This window comes from Heterodontus francisci, chromosome 17 (genome assembly GCF_036365525.1).
Source record: "Heterodontus francisci isolate sHetFra1 chromosome 17, sHetFra1.hap1, whole genome shotgun sequence".
NCBI classification, from domain to species: domain Eukaryota; kingdom Metazoa; phylum Chordata; class Chondrichthyes; order Heterodontiformes; family Heterodontidae; genus Heterodontus; species Heterodontus francisci.
In genome coordinates, this window is record NC_090387.1 from 1,772,696 (window position 1) to 1,794,944 (window position 22,249).

Here is a 22,249-nt window from a genome sequence, read left to right on the forward strand (position 1 = left end):
GCCTTCTCTGCTGTAACGTAAACAACCCTAGCCTATCCAGTCTCTCTTCATAGCTGAAATGCTCCAGCCCAGGCAACATCCTGGTGAATCTCCTCTGCACCCTCTCCAGTGCAATCACATCCTTCCTATAGTGTGGTGACCAGAACTGTAACAGTACTCCAGCTGTGGTCTAACTAGCGTTTTATACAGCTCCATCATAACCTCCCTGCTCTTATATTCTGTGCCTTGGCTAATAAAGGCAAGTATCCCATATACCTTCCTAACCACATTATCTACCTGTGCTGCTGCTTTCAGTGATCTATGGACGAGTACACCAAGGTCCCTCTGACCCGCTGTACTTCCTTGGGTCCTACTCGCAAAAACAACCCTCGACCATCGCCTCCTGCCACTAAGCCAATTTTGGATCCAATTTGCCCAATTGCCCTGGATCCCATGGGCTCTTACCTTCTTGACCAATCTTCCATGCGGGACCTTATTAAAAGCCTTACTGAAATCCATGTAGACTACATCTACTTCTTTACCCTCATCTACACACAATAGTTTCCCAACCACTGATGTTAGTATAATGCCACCTTCTCTTTTACGCCACCCTCCCCCCACCCCATCACGCCTGAAGATTATATACCCTGGAATATTGAGCTGTCAGTCCTGTCCTTCTCTCAACCATGTCTCTCTAATAGCAATAATATCATATTCCCATGTGCTAATCAACGCCCTCAATTCATCTGCCTTATTTGTAAGACTCCTTGCATTGAAATAGATGCAGTCCAACCCTGCAGTATTCGCTTGTGCCTTAACAGGTCTTTATTTGCTCTGCCTTCCAGACTGCATTAGTTTCTCTTCTATATTTGGCTGTGCAGCACCCCCTACTGTACCTCCAGTATCCTATCCCCCTGCCAAATTAGTTTAAACCCCCCCCCCACCCCCCCTCAACAACACTAGCAAACTTCCCTGCAAGGATGTTGATCCCGTTCCAGTTCAGGTGCAACCGATGTGTACAGGTGCCACCTTCATCAGAAACAGACCCAGTGATCCAGGACACCAAAGCCCTCCCTCCTGCACCATCTCTTCAGCCACGCATTCATCTGCTCTATCCTCCTATTCCTATACTCACTAGCACGTGGCACAGGGAGTAATCCAGAGATTACAACCTTCGAGGTCCTGCTTTTTAATCTGCTACCTAGCTCCCTAAATTCTTGTTGCAGGACCTCATCCCTCTTTCTATCTATGTCGTTGGTACCAATGTGTACCACGACCTCTGACTGTTGACTCTCCCCCTTCAGAATGTCCTGCAGCCGCTCCGTGACATCCTTGACCCTAGCACCAGGGAGACAACATCCTGGAGTCACGTTTGCAGCCACAGAAACGCCTGTCTGTACCCCTTATGATAGGGGATTCTATCTCTATAGCTCTCCCACTCCTTTTTCCTGCCCTCCTGTGCAGCTGAGCCACCCGTGGTGCCACAGACCTTTCAAAGATAGGGAGGGGTGAGGCCATGGAGGGATTTCAACACAAGGATGAGAATTTGAATTCTGAGGTATTGCTGGACCGAGAGCCAATGTAGGTCAGTGAGAGCTTGCGAATTGGGATATGGGCAGCAGAGTTCCTGGCTCAGTAGTAACAATGAACAAGATGGTCTTGCGACTAACTTGACCAGTGGAGATCTGACCGATCAAGAGCTTATCTTCCATTTACTTCTCCCTTTTATTTGCACTGTAAAGGGAAGTACCCTGTCTTGTGATTGACATCTGCTTTTATCTTGCTTATTTTCTCACCAATGATTTGAGGGATGAATCAAACAAGTCTTTAATTGAATTCAATCTGTTCTCCCAACCCTATTCAATAATAATCCTCCAAGACTGACAGCTTTGGTTTCTGACTGTTTGCACTGGATCTCCGCCTGGGATCCTGGGCAGGTACCCCAGCACTGACACTAGTTTCTGTCGAGAGGGAAGTTGTGGGAAACTGTTGCCGGAATTACAGGAGGGGAAGAAACGATGGGTTTGGTCACAGCTGGTTCCTGGCTGGGAAACTGCTGCCGTGCTTCAGAGCTTTATCACTCAGCACAGGCCTGCCGCTTCCCTTGTGACATAAAGTACATTTCCACCCAAAGCACACCCGTCACCTCCCTCAGCAAAAGACTTGACCAGAATCTGAGCCTTCTCTAGGCATAAACTGCTGTGGGAAGAGTGTCAGAAATGAGTTAAACAGCTGGTCCACTGAAAGGAGTGAGATTTACTCAAACTTTGGTATTGCAAATTCATTTCTTTTTGGCAGTTTTTATTTAGTTTCTGTTGTAAAATTCCTAACCTGACCCTGTAAGGACTGATAAGCCTCCTGACAGAGTAAAGGCAGGGACTGCCAACTGTATGTCACTGTATAAAGAGGCCAGGAATGATTCCACCAGCGGATGCTGAGTAACGTTTTTGGGTGAGTCCACAATGGTACACTCCATGTAGTCAGTATATACTGAATATACAAACTTTCCTATTTACTGTGAAGTTACGTGGTCATCAGGGAGAAATACCAGTGCTGGGGAGCTCCCCTTAACTTAGTGGGTAAAAGTGACACCAGAATGGTACTGAGCCTTACAGATCAGGAGGGTCCCTGGGTCAGTGCTGTTGGTTAATCCCAGCCTGAAGCAAAGAAATTGGCACCTGGATGAGTCCTGCGATGTTCCCCTGATCTTCCTGGTGGCCTAGCCTCTTGGGAACAACATACAGTTGTACACACAGTCATGCACAATCCTGCATGTTCATATGCATATACTTGCATATTCTTACACATGCAGATATTCTCACAGTCCCATGCATGCCCCCTCACTGAGATACTGTTCTGTCTCCCTTTCCGGTAGGACTTGATAACATAGAGCTGTAAATGAGGCTGAATATTTTTATGGCTAATGTCCATAATAGGATGAGGTGCAGGGATTGATCCCACGGGATTTCCCAGAATCGCCCAAGTCGCAGTATTTAGAGTCTTACAGAGTGAGTGCATGGTATCCAATTACTGTACCTGTGCCCATCCCTCTCCCACAATGACTAATCCCCCATAATGTGATACTAGAGCAGCGTACATGTACTCCCCATAGAATGGCCCTTCCTAGCTCCCCACCATCAGCCCTCTGAGTAAGTGACTGTTGTCAGCGCCCCACTAAAAGCACAACCCCAGTCAGTGCCTTTGCACTATGGATATGTTGGCCTTTATCACAGGAGGATTTGAGTACAGGAGCAAAGAAGTCTTGCTTCAGTTGTATAGAGCATTGGTGAGGCTGCACCTGGAATATTGCCTGCAGTTCAGGTCCCTTTGCCTGAGCAAGGATATACTTGCCATAGAGGGAGTGCAGTCGAGGTTCACCCGACTGATTGCTGAGATAGTGAGATTGTCCTATGAGGAGAGATTGAGGAGACTGGACCTGTATTCTCAGGAGTTTAGAAGAGTGAGCGGCGATCTCCTACAAACTTACAAAATTCTTAAAGGGATAGACAGGGTAGATGCAGAAAGGATTTTTCCCCTGGCTGTGAGGTCTAGAACCAGGGGACACAAACTCAGAATAAAGGACAAGCCATTTAGGACTGAGATGAGGAGAAACATCTTCACTCAGAGGGCGGTGAATCTTTGGAATTTTCTGCCCCAGTGGGCTGTCGAAGCTCAGTCATCAATAGATTACTAGTTGCCAATGACATCAAGCGATATGGGGATGGTGCAGGAATATGGCATTGAGGAAGACGATCAGCCATGATCTAGAATGGCAGAGCAGGCTCGAAGGGCTGAATGGCCTACTCCTGCTCCTATGTTCCTATGTTCAATCTGTGTATTGCTCCAGTAGCAAGGCATCTGAAATAAATCCTAGAATCATAGAGTTATACAGCACAGAAACTGGCCCTTCAGCCCATCATGTCGGTGCTGGCCATCAAGCACCTAACTACTCTAATCCCATTTTCCAGCACTTGGCCTGTAGCCTTGTATGCTATGGCATTTCAAGTGCTCATTTAAATACTACTTAAATGTTGTGAAGGTTCCTGCCTCTACCAGCTCTTCAGGCAGTGTTTTTCAGATTCCAACCACCCTCTGGGTGAAAATTTTTTTCCTCAAATCCCCTCTAAACCTGCTGCCCCTTACCTTAAACCTATGCCCCCTGGTTATTGACCCCTCCGCTAAGGGAAAAAGGTTCTATTTAACCTATCAATGCCCCTCATAATTTTGTATACCTCAATCAGGTCCCGCCTCAGCCTTCTCTGCTCTAAGGAAAACAACTCCAGCTTTTCAGTCTCTCTTCATAGCTGAAATGCTCCCGTCCAGGCAACATCCTGGTGAATCTCCTCTGTACCCTCTCCAGTGCAATCACATCCTTCCTATAGTGTGGTGTCCAGAACTGTACACAGTACTCCAGCTGTGGCCTAACTAGCGTTTTATACAGCTCCCTGCTGTTATATTCTATGCCTCGGCTAATAAAGGCAAGTATCCCATATGCCTTCTTAACCACCTTATCTACCCGTGCTGCTGCCTTCAGTGATCTATGGACAAGTACACCAAGGTCCCTCTGACCCTACTTCCTCGGATCCTACCATCCATTGTATATTCCCTTGCCTTGTTAGTCCTCCCAAAATGCATCACCTTACACTTCTCAGGATTAAATTCCATTTGCCATAGCTCCGCCCATCTTTCCAGCCCATCTATATCGTCCTGTAATCTAAGACTTTCCTCCTCACTATTTACGACACCAACAATTTTCGTGTCATCTGAGAACTTACTGATCATACTTCCTGTATTCACGTCTAAATCATTAATGTACACTACAAACAGCAAGGGTCTCAGCACCGATCCCTGTAGTACACCACTGGTCACCGGCTTCCACTCGCAAAAACAACCCTCGACCATTACCCTCTGCCTCCTGCCACTAAGCCAATTTTGGATCCAAATTGCCAAATTGCCCTGGATCCAATGGGCTCTTACCTTCTTAACGAATCTCCCATGCGGGACCTTATCAAAAGCCTTACTGAAGTCCATGTAGACTACATCTACTGCTTTACCCTCATCTACGCATCTAGTCACCGCCTCGAAAAATTCAATCAAGTTAGACACGATCTCCCCCTGACAAAGTCATGCTGACTATCCCTGATTAATCCCTGCCTCTCCAAGTAGAGATTAATCCTGTCCCTCAGAATTTTTTCCGATAGTTTCCCAACCACTGATGTTAGACTCACCGGCCTGTAATTACCTGGTTTATCCTTACTACCCTTCTTGAATAATGGCACCACATTCGCTGTCCTCCAATCCTCTGGCACCTCTCCTGTGGCCAGAGAAGATTTAAAAATTTGTGTCAGAGCCCCTGCTATCTCCTCCCTTGCCTCACATAACAGCCTGTGATACATCTCATCTGAGCCTGGGGATTTATCCACTTTTAAGCCCGCTAAAACAGTGTATACCTCCTCCCGTTCAATGCTAATATGTTCAAGTATATCACAATCCTGCTCCCTGATCTCTACACCTACATCGTCCTTCTCCATAGTGAACACAGATGAAAAGTAGTCATTTAAAACCTCACCTATGTCCTCCAGCTCCACACACAGATTGCCACTTTGGCCCCTAATGGGCCCTACTCTCTCCCTGGTTATCCTCTTGCCCTTAATATACTTATAAAACGCCTGAGGATGATCTTTTATCTTGCCTGCCATTGTTTTTTCATGTCCCCTCTTTGCTCTCCTAATTACTTTATTAAGTACCCCCTTACACTTTCTATACTCCTCTAGTGCCTCTGCTGTTTTCAGCCCTCTGAATCTGCCATAAGCCTCCTTTTTTTTCCTTTTCCAATCCTCTATATCCCTTGACATCCAGGGTTCCATGGGCCTGTTAGTCCTACCCTTCACCATAACGGCTACATGTTGGCTCTGAACTCTCACTATTTCCTCTTTGAATGACTCCCACTGGTCTGATGTAGACTTTCCTACAAGTAGCTGCTCCCAGTTCACTTTGGCCAGATCCTGTTTTATCATATTGAAATCGGCCTTCCCCCAATTCAGTACCTTTGTTTCTGGTCCATCTTTGTCCTTTTCCATAACTACCTTAAATCTTACAGTTATGGTCACAATCTGCGAAATGCTCCCCCACTGACACTTCTACCACTTGTCCGGCTTCATTTCCGAGGATTAGCTCCAGTACTGCCCCTTTTCTTGTAGGATTTTCTACATACTGGCTCAAAAAGCTCTCCTGTATGCATTTTTAGAATTCCGCCCCCTTTAAGCCTTTTGCACTAAGACTATCCCAGTTGATATTGGGGAAGTTGAAATCCCCTATTATTATTTTTACACCTGTCTGAGATTTGCTTACATATCTGCTCCTCTATCCCTCCCTCTTTGGAGGCATGTGGTACACCTTTTTGTTTTTAAGTTCTAGCCATATGGCCTCATTTGATGAACCTTTAGAAATCCTGCACTTTTGGAACTTTAGTTGTCATTTTAGCATTGATTCACATTCACATGGATTGGCAGAATTATTGGATATCAGGTGCTTCAGACACCTGGGGCTATTGACCCTTGGATAGGTGGGGTTTCTGCTAGGAGTATTAATCCAGACAGGCGAGGCCTCTGCTGGGAGTATTGATCCAATGACTGGGGTCTCTGCTGGGAGTATTGATCCTCAGACCGGTAAGGCTCTGTTGGGAGTATTGATCCACAGATCGGTGGGGTCTCTGCTGGGAGTATTAATCCAGACAGGCGAGGCCTCTGCTGGGAGTATTGATCTACAGACAGGTGAGGCGTCTGCTGGGAGTATTGATCCAATGACTGGGGTCTCTGCTGGGAGTATTGATCTACAGACAGGTGAAGCGTCTGCTGGGAGTAATGATCCAATGACTGGTGGGGTCTCTGCTGGGAGTATTGATCCACAGACAGGTGGGGTCTCTGCTGGGAGTATTGATCCACAGACAGGTGTGGTCTCTGCTGGGAGTATTCATCCAATGACTGGTGGGGTCTCTGCTGGGAGTATTGATCCACAGACAGGTGTGGTCTCTGCTGGGAGTATTGATCCACAGACAGGTGTGGTCTCTGCTGGGAGTATTGATCCAATGACTGGTGGGGTCTCTGCTGGGAGTATTGATCCACAGACAGGTGTGGTCTCTGCTGGGAGTATTGATCCACAGACAGGTGTGGTCTCTGCTGGGAGTATTGATCCACAGACAGGTGTGGTCTCTGCTGGGAGTATTGATCCACAGACAGGTGTGGTCTCTGCTGGGAGTATTGATCCAATGACTGGTGAGGTCTCTGCTGGGAGTATTGATCCACAGACAGGTGTGGTCTCTGCTGGGAGTATTGATCCACAGACAGGTGTGGTCTCTGCTGGGAGTATTGATCCACAGACCTGGTGAGGTCTCTGCATTAATAAGAGGTTCTACGAATATATAAAAAGGAAGAGAGTAACTAAAGTAAATATTTGCCGCTTGCAGTGTGAGACTGGGGAATTAATGAGAAACAAGGAAATAGCAGAGATTTTGAACAGGTATTTTGTATCTGTCTTCATGGGAGAAGATACTAAAAGCAACCCAAAAATAGTAGAAAATTAGGGGGCAAAAGGGAGGAACTTGGGACAATCACTATCACCAGACAAAAACTACTAGAAAACTGTTGGGACTAAAGGCTGGCTGGTCCCCTGGCCCTGATAGCCTTCATCCGAGGATCTTGAAAGAAATGGCTGCAGAGACAGTAGATGCATTGGTTGTAATCTTCCAAAATTTCTTAGATTCTGGAAAAGTCCCAGTGGATTGGAAAACGGTAAATGTAACACCTCTATTCAAGAAAGATAGAGACAGAAAGCAGGAAACTATTGGCCAGTTAGCCGAATAGCGTTGAGGTAGAAGATCAGCCATGATCTAGTTGAATGGCGAAGCAGGCTTGAGGGGCCGAATGGCCTCCTCCTGCTCCTATTTGCTATGTTCCAAACATCTGTCATTGGGAAAATGCTGGATACATTATTAATGTAGTAGTAGCAGGACATTTAGAAAATCATAATACAATCAAGCAGAGTCAACATGGTTTTATGAAAGGGAAATTGTGTTCGACAGATTTATTAGAGTTAATAAGCAGGTTAGATAAGGAACCAGTAGATATAGTGTATTTGAATTTCCAAAATGCACACGACAAGATGTTACATAAAAGATTACGAGAGGAGATAAGAATTCATGGTGTTGGGGGTTATATATGAGCATGGTTAGAGGATTGGCTAACCAACAGGAGAGAGACTCAGGATAAATGGATTATTTTCAGGTTGGCAAACTAACTAGTGGGGTGCCACAGGGATCAGTACTGGGGTCTCAACCACTTACAAACTATATGAAAAATTTGGATGAAGGGACTTGTAATCAAATTTGCTGATGATTCAAAGATAGATAGGAAAGCAAGTTGTGAGGAAGACACGGTCTGCAAAAGGATACAAATAGGTTAAGTGAGTGGGCAAAAATTTGGCAGATGGCGTATAACGTGGGAAAATGTGAGGTTATCCACTTTGGCAGGAAGAATAGAAAAACAGAAGATTATTTAACTGGAGAGAGACTGCAGAATGCTGCGGTACAGTGGGATCTGGGTGTCCTTGTACATGAATCACAAAAAGTTAGCATGCAGGAACGGCAAGTAATTAGGAAGGCAAATGCTGGCATTTATTGCAAGGGGGATGGAGTATAAAACTAGGGAAATCTTGCTACAACTGTATAGGACATTGGTGAGACCAGACCTAGAGTACTGTGTACAGTTTTGGTCTCCTTATTTAAGGAGGGATATACTTGCATTGGAAGCAGGTCAGAGAAGGTTCACTAGGCTGATTACTCGGATGAAGGGGTTTGTTTTATGAGGAAAGGTTGAGCAGGTTGGGCTTATACTCATTAGACTTTAAAAGATCGTGAGGGGGCTTGAGAGAATATTTCCCGTCTTGGACACAGTTTCAGAATAAGGGGTCTCCCATTTAAGACGGAGATGAGAAGGAATTTCTTCTCTGAGAGTCATTAATCTTTGGAATTCTCTATCCCAGAGAACAGTGGAGGCTGTGTCATTGAATATATTCAAGGCTGAGTTAGACAGATTTTTGATTTACAAGGGAGTCAAGGGAACAGGCAGGAAAGTGGAGTTGAGGCCATGATCAGGTCAGCCATGATCTTATTGAATGGTGGAGCAGGCTTGAGGGGCCGAATGGCCTACTCCCCCTATTTCTTATGCTCAGGGTATTGACCCATGGAGGTGGGATCTTTGGGAGAATTTACGTACTGCTGTGAGGTAGTAACCATTAATGACCTTTATTCTTAACCTACTTGTTTCACAGCACTTTGTTAAATCAGACAGTAGTGTAGTGGTAATGTTCATGGATTAGTCATCCAGAGGCTCAGTCTATTGCTCCAGAGACACGGATCATATCCCACCACGGCAGCTGGCGGAATTTAAAATGAATGAATTAATAAATCTGGCAGAAAAAGCTAGTCTGAGTAATGGTGACCGTGAAGCTACTGTGTTGTTGTACAAACCCATCTGGTTCACGAAAGACCTTTAGGGATGGAACTCTGCTGTTCTTACCCAGTCTGGCCTATATTTGACTCCGGACCCACAGCGATCTGTTTGACTCTTAACTGCCCTCTGAACTGGCCGAGCAAGCCACTCAGTTGTATCAAACTGTTAGAGAAATGTAAAAAAACCTGATGGACCACCCTTCATTGCCTAAGCAACGGAAATGACAAAGGCACACACTGCCCAGTCGACCCTATAGAATTCTCCTCACTAACAGCTGGGTACTTGTGACAAAATTGGGAGAGCTGTCCCACAGACGAGTCAAGCAACAGCCTGACACAGTTATACTCACTGAATCATATCTTACAGACAATGTCCCAAACGCCTCCATCACCATTCCTGGAATTGTCCTGTCTCACCAGCAGGACAGACCCACCAGTGGTACTGGGACAGAGTTGCCCGAGAGTCCTCAACTTTGTGGACCCCATGAAGGCTCATGGCATCAGGTCAACCATGGGCAAGGAAACCTCCTACTGATTACCACCTAACGATCTCCCTCAGCTGATGAATCAGTACTCCTCCATGTTGAACACCACTTGGAAGAAGCACTGAGGGTGGCAAGGGCATGGAATGTACTCTGGGTTGGGGACTTCAATGCCCATCACCAAGAGTGGCATGGTAGCACCACGACTGGCTGGCTGGCTGAGTTCGAAAGGACGTAGCTTCCAGACTGGGTCTGCGGTAAGTTGAGATTAAAAACCTATTTGACCTCGTCCTCGCCAATCTACCTGTTGCAGTTTCATCTGTCCATGATAGTACTGGTAGGAGTGACCACCACACAGTCCTTGTGAAGATGAAGTCCCATCTTCACACAGAGACTACCTTCCATTGTGTTGTGTAACAGGGCAGCGCAGTGGTTAGCACCGCAGCCTCACAGCTCCAGCGACCCGGGTTCAATTCTGGGTACTGCCTGTGTGGAGTTTGCAAGTTCTCCCTGTGTCTGTGTGGGTTTCCTCCGGGTGCTCCGGTTTCCTCCCACATGCCAAAGACTTGCAGGTTGATAGGTAAATTGGCCATTATATAAATTGCCCCTAGTATAGGTAGGTGGTAGGGAAATATAGGGACAGGTGGGGATGTGGTAGGATTATGGAATTAGTGTAGGATTAGTATAAATGGGTGGTTGATGGTCGGCACAGACTCGGTGGGCCAAAGGGCCTGTTTCAGTGCTGTATCTCTAAATAAATTTTTTTTTAAAGTACCACTGTGCAAAATGGGATAGATTCAGAACAGCTCCAGCACCTGAAAATTGGGCATCCATGAGGCACTGTGGGCCATCAGCAGCAGTACCATTGTATTCAACCACAATCTGTAACTTCATGGCCTGGCATATCCCTCACTCTACTATCACCATCAAGCCAGGGGATCAACCCTGATTCAATGAGTAGTGCAGAACAGCGTGCCAGGGGCAGCACCAGGCATACCTAAAAATGAGGTGCCAACCTGGTGAAGCTACAACACGGGACTACTTGCATGCTGAACAGTGGAAGCAGTATAGAATCATAGAAAGTTAAAGGCACAGAAAGAGGCCACTTGGCCCATCATGTCTGTGCCGGCCAAAAAGTGATCCACCCATTCTTATCCCACCTTCCAGCATTTGGTCCGTAACCCTGCAGATTACGGCACTTGAGGTGCCTATCCAGACTCCTTTTGAATGAACAAAGAACAAAGAGAACAAAGAACAGTACAGCACAGGAACAGGCCATTCGGCCCTCCAAGCCTGCGCCGATCTTGATGCCTGCCTAAACTAACACCTTCTGCACTTCCGGGGACCGTATCCCTCTATTCCCATCCTATTCATGAATTTGTCAAGATGCCTCTTAAACGTCGCTATCGTACCTGCTTCCACCACCTCCCCCGGCAGCACGTTCCAAGCACTCACCACCCTCTGTGTAAAAAACTTGCCTCGCACATCCCCTCTAAACTTTGCCCCTTGCACCTTAAACCTATGTCCCCTAGTAACTGACTCTTCCACCCTGGGAAAAAGCTTCTGACTATCCACTCTGTCCATGCCGCTCATAACTTTGTAAACCTCTATCATGTCGCCCTCCACCTCCGTCATTCCAGTGAAAACAATCTGAGTTTTTCCAACCTCTCCTCATAGCTAATGCCCTCCAGACCAGGCAACATCCTGGTAAACCTCTTCTGTACCCTCTCCAAAGCCTCCACGTCCTTCTGGTAGTGTGGCGACCAGAATTGCACGCAATATTCCAAGTGTGGCCTAACTAAGGTTCTGTACAGCTGCAACATGACTTGCCAATTTTTATACTCCATGCCCCAACCGATGAAGGCAAGCATGCCGTATGCCTTCTTGACTACCTTATCCACCTGCGTTGCCACTTTCAGTGATCTGTGGACCTGTACGCCCAGATCTCTCTGCCTGTCAATACTCCTAAGGGTTCTGCCATTTACTGAATACTTCCCACCTCCATCAGACCTTCCAAAATGCATTACCTCACATCTTTCTGGATTAAACTCCATCTGCCATTTCTCCGCCCAAGTCTGCAACCGATCTATATCCTGCTGTATCCTCTGACAATCCTCATCACTATCCGCAACTCCACCAACCTTTGTGTCGTCCGCAAACTTACTAATCAGACCACCAGCTACATTTTCCTCCAAATCATTTATATATACTACAAAGAGCAAAGGTCCCAGCACTGATCCCTGCGGAACACCACTAGTCACATCCCTCCATTCAGAAAAGCACCCTTCCACTGCTACCCTCTGTCTTCTATGACCGAGCCAGTTCTGTATCCATCTTGCCAGCTCACCTCTGATCCCATGTGACTTCACCTTTTGTACCAGTCTGCCATGAGGGACCTTGTCAAAGGCTTTATTAAAATCCATATAGACAACATCCACTGCCCTTCCTTCATCAATCATCTTTGTCACTTCCTCAAAAAACTCAATCAAATTTGTGAGACACAACCTCCCCTTCACAAAACCATGCTGCCTCTCGCTAATACGTTCGTTTGTTTCCAAATAGGAGTAAATCCTGTACCGAAGAATCCTCTCTAATAATTTCCCTACCACTGACGTAAGGCTGACCGGCCTATAATTTCCTGGATTATCCTTGCTACCCTTCTTAAACAAAGGAACAACATTGGCTATTCTCCAGTCCTCTGGGACATCACCTGTAGCCAAAGAGGATGCAAAGATTTCTGTCAAGGCCCCAGCAATTTCTTCCCTTGCCTCCCTCAGTATTCTGGGGTAGATCCCATCAGGCCCTGGGGACTTATCTACCTTAATGCTTTGCAAGACACCCAACACCACCTCCTTTTCGATAATGAGATGACTGAGACTATCTGCACTCCCTTCCCTAGGCTCATCATCCACCAAGTCCTTCTCTTTGGTGAATACTGATGCAAAGTTCTCATTTAGTACCTCGCCCATTTCCTCTGGCTCCACACTTAGATTCCCTTCTCTGTCCTTGAGTGAGCCAACCCTTTCCCTGGTTACCCTCTTGCTCTTTATATACGTATAAAAAGCCTTGAGATTTTCCTTAATCCTGTTTGCCAATGACTTTTCATGACCCCTTTTAGCCCTCCTGACGCCTTGCTTAAGTTCCTTCCTACTGTCTTTATATTCCTCAAGGGATTCGTCTGTTCCTAGCCTTCCAGCCCTTACGAATGCTTCCTTTTTCTTTTTGACGAGGCTCACAATATCCCGCGTTACGCAAGGTTCCCGAAACTTGCCAAACTTATCCTTCTTCCTCACCGGAACATGCTGGTCCTGGATTCTAATCAACTGACGTTTGAAAGACTCCCACATGTCAGATGTTGATTTACCCTCAAACAGCCGCCCCCAATCTAAATTCTTCAGTTCGTGCCTAATATTGTTATAATTAGCCTTCCCCCAATTTAGCACCTTCACCCGAGGACTACTCTTATCTTTATCCACAAGTACCTTGAAACCTATGGAATTATGTTCCTGAAATGCTCCCCTACTGAAACTTCGACCACCTGGCCGGGCTCATTCCCCAATACCAGGTCCAGTACGGCCCCATCCCCAGTTGGACTATCTACATATTGTTTCAAGAAGCCCTCCTGGATGCTCCTTACAAATTCTGCCCCATCCAAGCCCCTAGCAGTAAGTGAGTCCCAGTCAATATAGGGGAAGTTAGATTAGATTAGATTAGATTAGGGATACAGCATTGAAACAGGCCCTTCGGCCCACCGAGTCTGTGCCGAACATCAACCACCCATTTATACTAATCCTACACTAATCCCATATTCCTACCAAACATCCCCACCTGTCCCTATATTTCCCTACCACCTACCTATACTAGTGACAATTTATAATGGCCAATTTACCTGTCAACCTGCAAGTCTTTTGGCTTGTGGGAGGAAACCGGAGCACCCGGAGAAAACCCACGCAGACACAGGGAGAACTTGCAAACTCCACACAGGCAGTACCCGGAATCGAACCCGGTTCCCTGCTGTGAGGCTGCGGTGCTAACCACTGCGCCACTGTGCCGCCCACCACTATAACCCTGTTACCTTTACATCTTTCCAAAATCTGTCTACATATCTGCTCCTCTACCTCCCGCTGGCTGTTGGGAGGCCTGTAGAAAACCCCCAACATCGTGACTGCACCCTTCCTATTCCTGAGCTCCACCCATATTGCCTCGCTGCACGACCCATCCGAGGTGTCCTCCTGCAGTACAGCTGTGATATTCTCCTTAACAAGTAATGCAACTCCCCCACCCCTTTTACATCCCCCTCTATCCCCCCTGAAGCTTCTAAATCCTGGAACATTTAGCTGCCAATCTTCTCCTTCCCTCAACCACGTCTCTGTAAGAGCAACAACATCATAGTTCCAAGTACTAATCCAAGCTCTAAGTTCATCTGCCTTACCTGTTATACTTCTCGCATTGAAACAAATGCACTTCAGACCACCAGTCCCGCTGTGCTCCGCAACATCTCCCTGCGTGCTCTTCCTCTTAGTCTTACTGGCCTTATTTACTAGTTCCCCCTCATTTATTTCACTTGCTGTCCTACTGCTCTGGTTCCCACCTCCCTGCCACACTAGTTTAAACCCTCCCGAGTGACGCTAGCAAACCTCGCAGCCAGGATATTTGTGCCCCTCCAGTTTAGATGCAACCCGTCCTTCTTGTACAGGTCCCATCTGTCGCTGAAGAGATCCCAATGGTCCAGATATCTGAAACCCGCCCTCCTACACCAGCTGTTCAGCCATGTGTTTAGCTGCACTATCTTCCTATTTCTATCCTCATTGGCACATGGCACAGGGAGTAATCCCGAGATTACAACCCTAGAGGTCCTGTCTTTTAACTTTCTACCTAACTCCCTAAACTCTGCCTGCAGGACCTCGTCACTCTTCCTGCCTATGTCATTGGTACCAATGTGTACCACAACCTCTGGCTGTTCACCCTCCCCCTTCAGAATGCCCCCTGTCCGTTCAGAGACATCCTTGACCCTGGCACCAAGGAGGCAACATACCATCCTGGAGTCTCTTTCACGTCCACAGAAGCGCCTATCTGTGCCCCTGACTATAGAGTCCCCTATAACTATTGCTCTTCTGCGCTTTGTCCCTCCCTGCTGAACAACAGTGTCAGCCGTGGTGCCACTGCTCTGGCTGCTGCTGTTTTCCCCTGATAGGCCATCCCCCCCAACAGTATCCAAAACGGTATACTTGTTAGAGAGGGGGATAGCCACAGGGGATTGCTGCACTGACTGCCTGCCCCTTCTAGCTGTCACCCATCTATCTGCCTGCACCTTGGGTGTAACCACTTCTCTAAAACTCCTGTCTATGACGCTTTCTGCCACCTGCATGCTCCTAAGTGCATCCAGTTGCCGCTCCAACTGATCCATGCTGTCTGTGAGGAGCTGCAACTGGGTACACTTCCTGCAGATGTAGTCGTCCGGAACGCTGGAAGCGTCACGGACCTCCCACATCTCACAGGTGAAGCACTTTACCCCTCTAACTGACATTTGTAGCACTAATTAATAAATTAATTTAAGATAAATAAATACTTATTAAATCCTTACTAAATTGTTATAATAACTATATGGTCCCTGGTGCTCGATTCCTACTATAAATATTAAATGCTAACTAATTACAGTAATCTGCTCCCTCTGGTTTAGTTACTCTACTTATTAATTAGTTAATTAGGGTTTTAATCAATTTTTATCAATGTTTTATTTTCAAATTCAGTAAAAATTCCCTACCAGCCAATCAGGTCACAGCTTTCCTGTGACGTCACTTTCAGTTTTTTTACCAGAGGTAAGTTTTTTATATTTACCGGTCCGGAACTCTGCCGTCCGAGTCTTCTCCCAGTCAGCTGTGCTCTTTGGAAGCTCTCGGCTCCCCTCACTCTGAGGATAGGTAAGAAATGAAAGGAGCTCCTCACTCCCTCCTTACCGAACTTCCTCAGTTACCACGTCCACTGTAGCACTCTAATGCAACCCAAGTCAGCACTCCAGTGAGTTGAGGGTTTCTGCCTCAACTACTCTTTCAGACAGTGAGTTCCAGACCATCATCACCCTCTGGGTGAAAACGTTTTTCTTCATCTCCCCCTCTATTTTTTCTGCCAATCACTTTAAATCTATGGCCCCTGGTCACTGACCTCTCTGCTAAGGTGAATAGACCCTTCACCTCCACTCTATCCAGGACCCTCGAAATGTTGTACATTTCAATCAGCTTTCCCCTCAACCTTCCAAGGAAAACAACCCAAGTCGCGCATGAAATAGAGCTAAACAATCCCACACAGCAATGGAATAGAACAAAGCTTTGCAGTCCTGCCACATCCATGATGGTGGTGGACAATTAAAACAACTAATTGGAGGAAGAGGCTGCACAAGCATCCCATCCTCAATGATGGGGGAGCCCAGCACGTCAGTGCAAAAGAAAAGGCTGAAGCATCAACCCTCAAACTCAGCCGAGTGGATGATTCATTTCAGCCTCCTCCTGAGGTCCCCAGCATCACGGATGCCACCACGGATATCAAGAAATGGCTGAAGGCACTGGATACAGCAAAGACTATGGGTCTTGACAACATCCCACCTGTGGTACAGAATACTTCTGCTCCAGAATTAGCTGCATCTTCAGCCAAATGTTCCAGTACAGCTACAACACTGGCATCTACCCAACAATGTGGAAAATTACCCAGGTTATGTCCTGTCGACAAAAAGCAGAACAAATCCAATCTGGCCAGTTACTGCCCCATCAGTCTACTCTCAATCACCAGCAAAGTTTTATGCAAGGAGTCATTGGCAGTGCTATCAAGTGGCACTTAGCAATAACCTACTCACTGATACTCAGTTTGGATTCTGCCAGGGGCACTCGGCTCCAGACACATTGCAGCCTTTGTCCAAACATGGACAAAGAGCTGAAATCAAGTGGTGAGGTGAGAGTGTTTGCCCTTGATATCAAGGCAGCATTTGAGTGAGCGTTGCATCAAGGAGCCCGAACCAAATGGAAGTCAGTGGGAATTGGGGAAAACTCTCCAATGGTTGGAATCATACCGAGCACAAAGGAAAATGGTTGTGGTTGTTGGAGGACAATCATCTCAGCCACAGGACATTACTGAGGAGTTCCTCAGGGCCCTAGGCCCAACCATCTTCAGCTGCTTCATCAATGACCTTCCCTCCATTATGAGGTCAGAAGTGGGGATGTTCACTGTACAATGTTCAGTACCAGTCACAACTCCTCAGATACTGAAGCAGTCCGTGTCCATATGAAGCAAGATCTGGACAACATTCAGGCTTGGGCTGATAAGTGGCAACTAACATTTGCGCCACACATGTACTGGGCAATGACAGTCTCCAATAAGAGAGAATCTAACCATCTCTCGACATTCAATGGCATTGCCATTGCTGAATCCCCCCACTATCAACATCCTGAAGTAACCTTGACCAGGAACTCAACTGGACCAGCCATATAAATACTGTGGCTATGAGAGCAGGTCAGAGGCTGGGAATTCTTTGGCGACCAACTCACCTCCTGACTCCCAAAGCTTGTTTGCCATCTACAAGGTACAAGTCAGGAATGAGATGGAATACTCTCCACGTGTCTGGATGAGTGCAGCCTGAGTGTGACATTCATTTAGATATTTCTGTGTTATGACCGAGGCGAGAGGAGTGCACTGTTTGTTCTTGTCCCATGTCTCCACAGGTCACAACATATATTTAAATTTTCCCACTTACCAATAGGCTCAATCGTATACTCTATTTTTCCCGGAATAAAACACACCAACCAGGTTTCTTTAATAAATAACTAAATTATTGGTATATTATAAAACAAGTCTTAACCAGTAATGAAGTAAAGCATAAACACACAGATTGAAATATTACAGTTCCCTTTTTACCTTAGCCCCTCACACTCACATACATATACAGGTTAATTGGTAAAATAAAGGTATTTTGTTTTTAGAGCTCGATTACAGACAAAAAAAGGCTAAATACTGTAAAGGGCAGTAATACTAACACTTCATCCCCTGGTTGAAATGTTCGGGTTTTAGCATGCTTGTCTGCCCATTTCTTCATGTTTGTTTGGGAAGCTTTAAGGTGTTCCTGAGCCACTTTGCAGGCTCTCGTGAGCTGTTTCCAAAACACGGATACGTAATCTAGTACAGAAAATTTGTCCCTCTGTTCTGAAATTAGTTTTAGAGGACCTCTTATCTCATGCCCATAAACTATTTCGAAAGTACTAAAACTGCTGGACACATTACATGAATCCCAAGTGGCAAACAAAAGAAATGCTAGCCCTTTATCCTAGTCGTGGGGATATTCATGACAGTATGCCCTGATCATCGTTTTAAGGGTCTGATGATACCTTTCTAAAGCCCCTTGTGTCTGTGGGTGGTATGCTGAAGACTTTAACTGTGTTATACCTAAATTACCCATAACTTCTTGAAATATTTTTGACATAAAATTGGAACCTTGATCCGAATGAATCCTAATCGGTCATCCATATCTAGTGTAGAACTGAGTTAACTTCCCTATCACTACCTTAGCAGAAATTGTTCTCAAGGGAATGGCCTCTGGGAATCGAGTAGCCATATCCATGTTAGTGAGTATATATTGGTGTCCCGCTTTTGTTTTCGGTAAAGGTCCTACACAGTCTACCAACACCCTGCTAAATGGTTCCTCAAAAACTGGTATGGAAATTAGAGGTGCAGGTTTTATGGCAGGTTGCGATTTTCCCACAATCTGGCACGTATGGCATGTTTTACAAAACTGCACCATGTCCTTGGAAAGACCTGGCCAGTGAAAATGTTGACTTATACGTGATTTGGTCTTCCGGATCCCAACATGTCCCGCTGTAGGAATTTCGTGTGCTATCATTAATAGTTCCCAGCAATACTTTGGCGGTATCACTATCTGATGAACTACTGTCCATTCTTCATCCGCAGGTCTGTGAGGAGGTCTGCACTTCCTCATCAGAATCCCATTTTTAATATAGTATGCTTCTGGAACTCCTTTTGCCTCAGCTTCTGTCAGAGCTGATTGTGCCACTTTATTTAACTCTGGATCAGCTTGCTGAGCCATGATCAGAGAAGACTTATTAAACATTTCCTTCAGATTATCCAAATCCCCAAATAAAATTTCAGATATTCGACTGTCTGTGATGCCAATTTTACCTCCGACAATGGAACATGTTTAGCCATTGCTCGGGTTACTACACATGAAGGAAAAATTCCCGGAACCTTTTCCTGCAACTTTCTGTCTCTTTAACTTCACTTGATTTTTCTGTAACTATGGGAGAAGCTACTACTTTCGCTCAGGCCAAATCATTTCCCAGGAGTATGTCAACTCCGTCTACTGACAAACTTTGGACAACTCCTGCAGTTACCATTCCAGACATTAGGTCACACTCTAGATGCACCCGATACAAATGTACAGGTATATACTCCCCACCGATACCATTCACTAAAACCTTGGCATTCAGTGAGCTCTCAGGTGGAAAAGTTATGTCTTTTCCCAGCAAAAGAGTTTGGGTTGCTCCTGTCTCCCTAAGTATAACTATCGGTTTACCTGCCTCACTTGAGGAATAAAGAGTTACTTTTCCTTTTGACAAGAATTCCCTATAACTCTCAGGTATCTTGTTCACGTCCCTCATACTCACAGTGGTTTTTGTACTTGGCCTTACAGCTGCAGTCAGAGCTACAGCCTGATCTGTCGTACTCACGGTCAGGGCCCCTTCCTCCGTATTGGCTTTGTGTACCCCAATAAGTCCCATGCGTTTACCCCAAAACTTCCAGCATTCTGTACGAAGATGTCCCGCCTTATGACAGTGGTAACATTGTTTGCGGACCTCCCCTCCATCCTCAGCATCTTCCTTTCTGGCCTGAGGAGGAGATCCTGGGGCGTTTCCAGCTGTCCCTTCTTGTCCCCGGCTAATTGCCTTCCTTTCACCCTCCCATGTTCTATCCTTCTTGGGTTTCTGCGGGTGACGGACAAAGGGTTTGGGCTTATACACAAACTCAAAATCAGCAATTTCTGCTGTCTGTCTGGCTGTTGAAACCTTCTGGTTCTCTACATGGATTCTTACTAACGGAGGGAGTGAATTTTTAAATTCTTCCAGGGGAATTAGTTCCCTAAGGTTCTCATATGTGGCCTCCATCTTTAATGCCAATATCCAATGATCAAAATTAATTTGGTTTACCCTCTCAAATTCTATATAAGTCTGCCCAGACAATCTCCAGAGGTGCCAAAATTTCTGCATGTACCCTTCAGGGACTAACTCATACGCAGCGATAATAGCCTTTTTTGCCATTTCATAATCTGCAGAAGCTTCTTCAGAAAGCATGACATAACTGTGTACAGTTCTGGTCATCACACTATAGGAAGGAAGTGATTGCACTGGAGAGGGTGCAGAGGAGATTCACCAGGATGCTTTCTGGGCTGGAGTGTTTCAGCTATGAAGAGAGACTGGAAAGGATACGGTTGTTTTCCTGAGAGCAGAGAAGGCTGAGGGGGGACCTGATTGAGGTATACAAAAATTATGAGGGGCATTGAGAGGATAGATAGGAAGAAACTTTTTCCCTTAGTGGAGGGGTCAATAACCAGGGGGCATAGGTTTAACGTAAGGGGCAGGAGGTTTAGAGGGGATTTGAGGAATTCTTTTTTCACCCAGAGGGTGGTTGGAATCTGGAATACACTGCCTGAAGAGGTGGTTGAGGCAGGAACTCTCACAACATTGAAGAAGTATTTAGATGAGCACTTGAAACACCATAGCATGCAAGGCTGCGGGCCAAGTGCTGGAAAATGGGATTAGAATAGATTGGTGCTTGATGGCCGGCACAGACACGATGGGACGCAGGGCCTGTTTCTGTGCTGTTTGACTCTATGACTCTATAAATTTCATAAACTCTGCCCATAAACCTGTTTTGCATAAGCAGTGTCCAGTTTTCCTTGGCCCATCTGTTTGGCTATCTTGTCAAAAGAAATGAAAAATGCCTCTACATCCCTTTCCTCAAATGTGGGGAGGGCTTATACAAATTTAAACAGCTCTCCACTGGGTCCTGGGATGGAGTCAGATCTTTCCTCACCAGAACTTTCCTTGAAGTCAAGGCCACCCTGTTGTCTTAGTTCCAGCTTTTTAACTTTGAATTCCCTTTCTTCTCTTTCTCTTTATCTTTCTCTTTGAAATTCCAGCTCAAATTCTTTTATTGTCACTTCTTTTTCTTGTTTAAGTTTTCTCATTCCTATTTTTCTTTGTCAAGTTCAAGTTGCCTCATTTGTAACCGAAATTTGTTGAAAGGTTTGTTTTCTTCCTCTAATTTCGAATGGTGTACTATTACTTCAATTATGTCTGCTTTCCTAGCTCCTGGTTTTAACTTGACACCAACAGTTCTGCCAAATCCTTTAGTTTAACCTTGGTTAAGTGTCTCAAATCACTCAGGAATACATCCTCCCCGAAAAGTTGCAGCAACTGTTAGAGATTCCGGTGGTGTAAACTTTACTCTATTACACAAGAAACCTGGTTCTTTTTATTTTTCCTTTTTCAATTATTATTACCCGACTCACAATTGTACGTCGTCGGCGTTGGATTTATCCCGCAATGAGCCCCCAATTGTATGTTATGACCGAGGCGGGAGGGGTGCACTGTTTGTTCTAGTCCCACAGGTCATAATGTATATTTAATTTTTTCCACTTACCGATGGGGTCAATCATATACTCCATTTTTCCCAGCATAAAACACACCAACTAGGTTTCTTTATTAAATGACAATATTATTGGTTTATTATAAAATACGTCTTAACCAGTAATAAAGTGAAGCATAAACACACAGATTGAAATCTTACAGTTCATTTTTTCCTTAGCCCCTCACACTTGTATGCATACACACACACACATATACACTGGTTAACTGGAAAAATAAAGGGATTTTTGTTTTTAGAGCTCTATTACAGACAAAAAAACACTTGGGCTGAATACTTGCTCCTTCTTGAAGAAACAGTAGATGAGATATGTTGTGTTTCAAAACTGGCATATAGTCTGCCTCCGAGTACAAAGAACAAAGAAAATTACAGCACAGGAACAGGCCCTTCGGCCCTCCAAGCCTGCGCCGATCCAGATCCTCTATCTAAACATGTCGCCTATTTTCTAAGGGTCTGTATTTCTTTGCTTCCTGCCCATTCATGTATCTGTCTAGATACATCTTAAAAGACGCTATCGTGCCCGCGTCTACCACCTCCGCTGGCAACGCGTTCCAGGCACCCACCACCCTCTGCATAAAGA

At 45.6% G+C, this 22,249-nt stretch overlaps 1 protein-coding gene across 4 annotated transcripts in view; it reads left to right on the top strand.

Annotated features, from left to right (window-relative positions):
• cbfa2t3 (CBFA2/RUNX1 partner transcriptional co-repressor 3) overlaps positions 1 to 22,249 on the top strand; it is a 194,863-nt gene that overhangs the window by 6,584 nt on the left and 166,030 nt on the right. The window lies entirely within an intron of this gene.